The sequence below is a fragment of the Heterodontus francisci genome, chromosome 2 (assembly GCF_036365525.1).
Source record: "Heterodontus francisci isolate sHetFra1 chromosome 2, sHetFra1.hap1, whole genome shotgun sequence".
NCBI lineage: Eukaryota > Metazoa > Chordata > Chondrichthyes > Heterodontiformes > Heterodontidae > Heterodontus > Heterodontus francisci.
In genome coordinates this window covers 108258722-108267718 of record NC_090372.1, presented here as the reverse complement: position 1 = coordinate 108267718, position 8997 = coordinate 108258722, and positions in this window count along the sequence as shown.

Here is an 8997-nt window from a genome sequence, read left to right as displayed (position 1 = left end):
TGAGCAGCATGGTGGGTTGGAAAGTAATCCCTAACTGCCCAGCTTCATTCCTCAACTCTTCAATAGATAGGGCCTTTAACCTGTCCCAAGTTACTTCACCCAGGCTTAGGAAGGTATTGGCCTCAAATTTGGATATATTAGTATTCTAGCAGTGAAAACCACAAGAAAACCTGTACTGACGTTTTTTTCTAAATTTTTTACCAGCGATCAATTTGGTTTCTCACTTCCAATATCTCGTTTGTCATTGGGTTACAAACACGGACGAACCCCCCAATTTCTGTTACGGCTATGTGAGGAGTGGGGGTCACAGTCACCCCTCTTGCCCTTTTTATTTGACTGCAACAGGGTTTATTTCTTTTAAACAGTGGTTGGTGCTTACCACCTCAGTGATTGTGAAAGAACCAATCTGACAGGTTTTCTTGAGATTAAACAAGAAAGAGGTAAGCTTATTATATTTAACAATCTAAACCCAATTTAAAAATAATAAAAAATATGCTAAGCATTCACGCACAGATTCACATGAGAATCACACACACACACAAATAGATTACAAGGTGAAAAGTAGGTTTTCTGGTTGGATTAAAGTCCAGAATAAATAAAAGTTAAATATACCCTTGGCGAAATTAGATGATTCAGTGGTCTTCCAGATGAAGTTATATTCTTGAAGTCCTTGGTTAGTCAAAGTGCACTTTGTGGCTGGCCTGCTTTGTTCCAGGTTTTCTTGAAGGCAGACTGGTAGGTGGTTCTCATCTACTGGCCTCTGGCTGTAGCTGTCTATAGGCTCAGAGGATCCACAGTCACAGATGGTTTTCAAACTTGATGTTTTCTGGAGAGAAAGAAAGAAAGAAAGAAAGAAAGAAAGAAAGAAAGAAAGAAAGAAAGAAAGAAAGAAAGAAATACAGCCTTCTCTGCTCCTGCAGTTTCAGTTACTGCTTGTCTCTTTGTCCAAGGGGAAAGAAAACAGCTTCCCCCGAGATAGACAGATGGTCACATGCCTGCTTCAGTTTTTCTGGAACCTTCTAACGAAACTCAAGGTTAGGAATTGGCTCCACAGGCCCCAGGATGCCAATTTACAGGTGTTAGGATTGCCTTGACTGCTGTGCTAATGAAGCAATTTTAGGTGCTACTCAAGCCTCTGGCTCTGGGTGGAGCTTTTGAATATGCAAATCCAGATGAAAATTGCAGCGGCCATCTTGGCTGCCAGTTTGTTAAAAGGTTAACTGAAGGGGGTTTTCCCATTAAGAGTTGAATGTAAATTTTCCACTGATGCACTTGACATAAGGGGATATTAGGATAGTGTGGAAAAAAGGCATTGAAGTGGATGATCAGCCATGATCAAATTGAATGGTGGGACAGGCTTGATGGGCTGAATGGCCTACTCCTGCTCCTATGTTCCTATTTTCCTATGAATCAAAAATTCCTCACTTGATATTGAAGTCATACCTGCACAAAGGAAGATGGTTGTGGTTTTTGGAGATCAATCATCTCAGTCCCAGGACATCACTGCAGGAGTTCCTCAGGGTTGTGTCCTAGGCCTAACCATCTTTCAGCTTCTTCATCAATGACCCTCCCTCCATCATAAGGTCAGAAGTCGGGATGCTTGCTGATGATAGCACAATGTTCATCACCATTCACGACTCCTCAGATACTGAAGCAGCCCATGTTCGTATGCAGTAAGACCTGGACAACATTCAGGCTTGGATTGATAAATGGCACGAAACAATTGCACCACACAAGTGCCAGGCAATGACTACCTCAAATAAAAGAAAATCTAACCATCTCCCCTTGATGTTTAATGGCATTACCATTACTGAATCCCCCACTATCAACAACCTGGGGGTTACCATTGACCATAAAATGAACTGTACCAGCCACATAAATGCTGTGGCTACAAGAGCAGGTCTGGGATTTCTGTGGCGAATAACTCACCTCCTGTCTTCCCAATGCCTGTCCACCATCTACAAGGCACAAGTCAGGAGTGTGATGGAATACTCCCCACTTGCCTGCATGGGTGCAGCTCCAAAAACATTCAAGAAGCTCAACACCATTCAGGACAAAGCAGCCTGCTTGATTGACAGCCTATCCACCACCTTCAACATTCACTCCCTCCACCTCTGATGCACAGTGGCAGCAGTGTGTACCATCTACAAGATGCACTGCAGCATCTCACCAAGGCTTCTTCGACAGCACCTTCCAAACCCATGAATTCTGCCACCTAGAAGGACAAGGGCAACATGGAACACCACCACCTGCAAGTTCCCCTCCAAGCCACACACCATCCTGACTTGGAACTATATCACCATTCCTTCAGCGTCGCTGGGTCAAAATCTTGGAACTCCCTTCCTAACAGCACTGTTGGTGTACCTACACTCCAAGGACTAAGCGATTCAAGAAGGCAGCTCACCACCACCTTCTCAAGGGCAATTAGGGATGGACAATAAATGCTGGCCTTGCCAGTGATGCCCACATCCCATGAACGAATAAAAAAATCTTGCTTAGGACATACAGGGCTGTATATGTTACAGACCCCTCGACGTCGGGGGTTGTGGCCATGGTGGGTGGTAAACTGCCTCCGGGAGAGGCCCACCATGGGCCTCAATGCCAGAAAGGCCCAGCCTGATATTACTGGTGGTGACAAAGCCTGGTGCCAGCCCCACCACTACTCGGCAACGGGAGCCCAATTTAAATATGTAGATTAATTTAAATGAATGAAAATATTTCCTTCATGTTCCCGCCATCTGTCCCAGAACGATATTGATGTCGGTGGCTGGAACTCCCGTGCTTTTGGATCCCTGTCCGGGGATTAGAATTAGAATTAGAATTAGAATATTACAGCGCAGTACAGGCCCTTCGGCCCTCGATGTTGCGCCGATCATCTGACCTACACTATTCCATTTACATCCATATGTCTATCCAATGACCACTTAAATGCCCTTAAAGTTGGCAAGTCTACTACTGTTGCAGGCAGGGCGTTCCACGCCCCTACTACTCTCTGCGTAAAGAAACTACCTCTGACATCTGTCCTATATCTTTCACCCCTCAACTTAAAGCTATGTCCCCTCGTGTTTGCCATCCTCATCCGAGGAAAAAGACTCTCACTATCCACCCTATCTAACCCTCTGATTATCTTGTATGTCTCTATTAAGTCACCTCTCCTCCTCCTTCTCTCGAACGAAAACAACCCCAAGTCCCTCAGCCTTTCCTCGTAAGACCTTCCTTCCATACCAGGCAACATCCTAGTAAATCTCCTCTGCACCCTTTCCAAAGCTTCCACATCCTTCCTATAATGCGGTGACCAGAACTGCACGCAATACTCCAGGTGCGGCCTCACCAGAGTTTTGTACAGCTGCATCATGACCTCGTGGCTCCGAAACTCGATCCCCCTACTAATAAAAGCTAACACACCATATGCCTTCTTAACAGCCCTATTAACCTGGGTAGCAACTTTCAGGGATTTATGTACCTGGATACCAAGATCTCTCTGCTCATCTACACTACCAAGAATCTTCCCATTAGCCCAGTACTCTGCATTGCTGTTACTCCTTCCAAAGTGAATCACCTCACACTTCTCCGCATTAAACTCCATTTGCCATCTCTCAGCCCAGCTCTGCAGCCTATCTATGTCCCTCTGTACCCTACAACACCCTTCGACACTATCCACAACTCCACCGACCTTCGTGTCATCCGCAAATTTACTAACCCACCCTTCTACACCCTCATCCAGGTCGTTTATAAAAATGACAAACAGCAGTGGCCCCAAAACAGAACCTTGCGGTACACCACTAGTAACTAAACTCCAGGATGAACATTTGCCATCAACCACCACCCTCTGTCTTCTTTCAGCTAGCCAATTTCTGATCCAAAGCTCTAAATCACCTTCAACCCCATACTTCCGTATTTTCTGCAATAGCCTACCGTGGGGAACCTTATCAAACGCCTTACTGAAATCCATATACACCACATCCACGGCTTTACCCTCATCCACCTGTTTGGTCACCTTCTCGAAAAACTCAATAAGGTTTGTGAGGCACGACCTACCTTTCACAAAACCGTGCTGACTATCGCAAATGAACTTATTCTTTTCAAGATGATTATAAATCCTGTCTCTTATAACCTTTTGCAACATTTTACCCACAACCGAAGTAAGGCTCACAGGTCTATAATTACCAGGGCTGTCTCTACTCCCCTTCTTGAACAAGGGGACAACATTTGCTATCCTCCAGTCCTCCGGCACTACTCCTGTCGACAATGACGACATAAAGATCAACAACAACGGCTCTGCAATCTCCTCCCTGGCTTCCCAGAGAATCCTAGGATAAATCCCATCTGGCCCAGGGGACTTATCTATTTTCACTCTTTCCAAAATTGCTAACGCCTCCTCCTTGTGAATCTCAATCCCATCTAGCCTAGTAGGCTGTATCTCAGTAATCTCCTCGGCAACATTTTCTTTTTCTACTGTAAATACTGACGAAAAATATTCATTTAACGCTTCCCCTATCTCCTCTGGTTCCGCACACAACTTCCCACTACTATCCTTGATTGGCCCTGTTCTAACTCTTATCATTCGTTTATTCCTGATATACCTATAGAAAGCCTTAGGGTTTTCTTTGGTCCTATCCGCCAATGACTTCTCGTGTCCTCTCCTTGCTCTTCTTAGCCCTCCCTTTAGATCCTTCCTGGCTAGCTTGTAACTCTCAAGCGCCCTAACTGAGCCTTCACGTCTCATCCTAACATAAGCCGCCCTCTTCCTCTTGACAAGCGCTTCAACTTCTTGAGTAAACCACGGCTCCCTCGCTCGACAACTTCCTCCCTGCCTGACAGGTACATACTTATCAAGGACACGCATTAGCTGCTCCTTGAATAAGCTCCACATTTCGTTTGTGCCCATCCCCTGCAGTTTCCTTCCCCATCCTACACATCCTAAATCTTGCCTAATCGCGTCATAATTTCCTTTCCCCCAGCTATAATTCTTGCCCTGCGGTATATACCTGTCCCTGCCCATCGCTAAGGTAAACCTAACCGAATTGTGATCACTATCGCCAAAGTGCTCACCTACATCTAAATCGAACACCTGGCCGGGTTCATTACCCAGTACCAAATCCAATGTGGCATCGCCCCTGGTTGGCCTGTCCACATACTGTGTCAGAAAACCCTCCTGCACACACTGGACAAAAACTGACCCATCTAAAGTACTCGAACTATAGTATTTCCAGTCAATATTTGGAAAGTTAAAGTCCCCCATAACAACTACCCTGTTACTCTCGCTCCTGTCGAGAATCATCTTCGCTATCCTTTCCTCTACATCTCTGGAACTATTCGGAGGTCTATAGAAAACTCCCACAGGGTGACCTCTCCTCTCCTGTTGCTAACCTCGGCCCATACTACCTCAGTAGACGAGTCCTCAAACGTCCTTTCTGCCGCTGTAATACGTTCCTTGATTAACAATGCCACACCCCCCCCTCTTTTACCCTCTTCTCTGTTCTTACTGAAACATCTAAATCCCGGAACCTGCAACATCCATTCCTGCCCCTGCTCTACCCATGTCTCTGAAATGGCCACAACATCAGGATCCCAGGTACCAACCCATGCTGCAAGCTCACCCACCTTATTCCGGATGCTCCTGGCGTTGAAGTAGACACACTTTAAACCAAGTTCTTGCTTGCCAGTGCCCTCTTGCGTCCCTGTAACCTTATCCCCTACCTCACTACTCTCAACAGCCTGTACACTGGAACTACAATTTAGGTTCCCATTCCCCTGCTGATTTAGTTTAAACCCCCCCGAAGAGCACTAACAAATCTCCCCCCCAGGATATTGGTACCCCTCTGGTTCAGGTGAAGACCATCCTGTTTGTAGAGGTCCCACCTACCCCAGAAAGAGCCCCAATTATCCAGGAAACCAAAACCCTCCCTCCTACACCATCCCTGCAGCCACGTGTTCAACTCCTCTCTCTCCCTATTCCTCTCTTCGCTAGCACGTGGCACAGGCAACAACCCAGAGATAACAACTCTGGTTGTTCTCGCTCTAAGCTTCCACCCTAGCTCCCTGAATTTCTGCCTTAAATCCCCATCTCTCTTCCTACTTATGTCGTTGGTGCCTATGTGGACCACGACTTGGGGGTGCTCCCCCTCCCCCTTAAGAATCCCAAAAACACGATCGGAGACATCACGTACCCTGGCACCTGGGAGGCAACACACCAACCGTGAGTCTCTCTCGTTCCCACAGAACCTCCTATCTGTTCCCCTAACTATGGAGTCCCCAATGACTAATGCTCTGCTCCTCTTCCCCTTTCCCTTCTGAGCAACAGGGACAGACTCTGTGCCAGAGACCTGCACCCCATTGCTTACCCCTGGTAAGTCGTCCCCTCCAACAGTATCCAAAACGGTATACCTGTTGTTGAGGGAAACGGCCACAGGGGATCCCTGCACTGCCTGCTGGTTCCCTTTCCTTCCCCTGACGGTAACCCATCTACCTACTTCTTTTACCTGAGGTGTGACTGCCTCCCTATAACTCCTGTCAATAATCCCCTCCGCCTCCCGAATGATCCGAGGTGGAACACTGTTGGGGAGCGGGGAGCAGGAACTTTTTCCGGTGTGAGGGGGTGGCGGGTTCGGAGTGGCATCAAAGTCATTTCATTGGTGTAGGGGATGCTGGAAAGAGGTAAAGTGTAAAGTTTATGAACTTTGAGGGGGGGGGGGGGGGGGGGATGGTCAGGTGCGCAAGGTAAGTGTTTTTGGGGAGGAGAGGGCAGGTAATTAATTCTATAGTTATTGGGGTGGGACGGGAGAGGGTCAGGATCAATTTATTTAGTTTTTCAAAATTAATATATCTTTAATTATTTAGATCGAAATGTAGGGCTCGAAGTCCATTAAAAATGGTGGCAGTGCCTGCGCAAAGGCAGCTGATGCCATTGTCCGGGGAGAACAGCCCTCCACGTCGTTGGGTTGGGCGGTCCACCCATCTATTTAATTGAGCCGCTGTGCCTTTATATCACGGCAGCTCCGCGTCGTGCGTTACCATTGTTTTCGCCCACCGCCGATTACGGTGGCGGGACTATAAATTACTGCTCACAGTGTTTCTAATATCTGTTTTCCCTTATATTGAAGCGTTGCTTGTAAGTTCCCCTTTACTTCAAATACAACACCTCCTGGGCCACATAACTGGGTTTCTGTTGGTTGCAGAACGTGTGTGGAAAGCCACAGCTCTTTATCTGACAGGACCGGCACACTTGCTCCGGTGTCGAGTTTGAAATGAATGATATGTCCGTTTACATATACGACTGCTGACCAAAATGCTTGTTTCAGATCATTGATCTCACCCAGAAAATATTTTGATTGTTCTGCTGCAGGAGGTTGCTTAACTTCATTTAGCTCTCCATTCTTAACTACCTTCCCTTTAGAGGTTGAGATAATCGAGATTTTATTTTGGCACATCTTACTGAAATGCCCTATTTTTCTGCAATGAAAGCATTCTGCTCTAGTTTCGGGAAATTGTTCACTCCTGTGGGAGGTTTTTGCACGACAGCGCTGTCAGAGTTTAAAGGCGTCTTTTGCTCTTCCCCGCCCCCCGCCCCACCCACCCCTCCCCACCCCAGTGTACCCTTTTTCCTGGTGCCTCGTGTTCAACCCTTTCCCAAGGTCTTTTCTCACATCATATGATTGGTCTATTATTGCTGTGCCAATTGAAGTAGGAATCATAGCATTTAAGACTTCGTCAAATGTGGCTGATTTTTCATCAATTCATTGTCTAGCTATTATATCATCAGATACAGCACCAATTAAATATAATAATGCATGCATTCTGATTTTGATGCAAATCTAAACCTGAGGAACCTTTTTCTGCACAGTACCCAGTTTTGAGTTGGATTGGATCCCTCATGACTTTTGAAATCTCTGGCACTCCCAAATTTTGATCCATTTAAAAAAATGTTTTAGAAATGTTAGTGTTCCCCCTTTAAGAAACTCTTTTTTTTCAAGCTAGCTTTCTTAATGGAGTGTAGCAGATGCTTGACAATGTTCCCTGTTTGTTTATTTTATAGGCTTCTGGTAGGGACTTACCCTTTCTTTCAGCAGTTCACTGAAATGTTTACACAGTTGCTTGTTGGAATTGACAGAGCTGTTTGATAAACCATTTAAGGTTTTTCTCCTTTGCTTTATTTGAGCTAGAGTTTATTTACTTTGTTCACACTTGACTGCTTTAATGATTTCTTTTCTCTCAGCCTGGTTGAGTTAATGGAGACTCTGCTGTGCTTGGGGATTTCCCAGTCTTTTTTTCTCTTAACTATCAGACTTCTCTTTTCAGTTTGGTGCTTTTCAGGGTTTTGTTCTTTTTTTCCCTCGCTCACACAGAGCCTATGGGAAATTAATTTTTTAAGCTATTCAAAGGCTTTTTTTTAACTGGGATTTCTCGATCGTCAGTACAATGACTCACCTGATTGCTTGCTTTTCAGCCATGCTTCCATTCTATGGCGCTTTACTCCGCCTTCCAAGGTATGTAGTTTGTTTTTTTTTTCTCTTCAGCTACTTGTTTAAAAGTTTCTTCTTTTCTGGCTGAAGGATGATTGCTGCTTCAGATTTTCTCTTCTGAATGTGGGACTTCGATCCCAGGGCTGCTCACCATATTGTATATTTGGTTCTTTATGTTGCCACTGTATCAAGTTTAGCCAGTGAGGTTCTTAGACTGTAGTTTTAACATTAATCTTTATTATATAGTAACTATTTACACTCCACACTAACCTGTGTGTCTCCTTCAAAGGCCATGCTGCAACTGTTCTGGAGTCTCTCCCACATGATCTCTTACCTCATCCTGGTGGGCGGTAATCTTTACATTCTCTCAAAATTAACTCTTTGATACTCTTATACCACAGGAAACGTGGCAGCTAAAGATGCACGCAGCAAGATCCCAAAAACAACAATGAGATAATGATCAGATAATCTTGTTTTTCTTGTGGTTACTTGCAGGATAAACATTGGCCAGGACACCTAGGAGAACTTCCCTGCT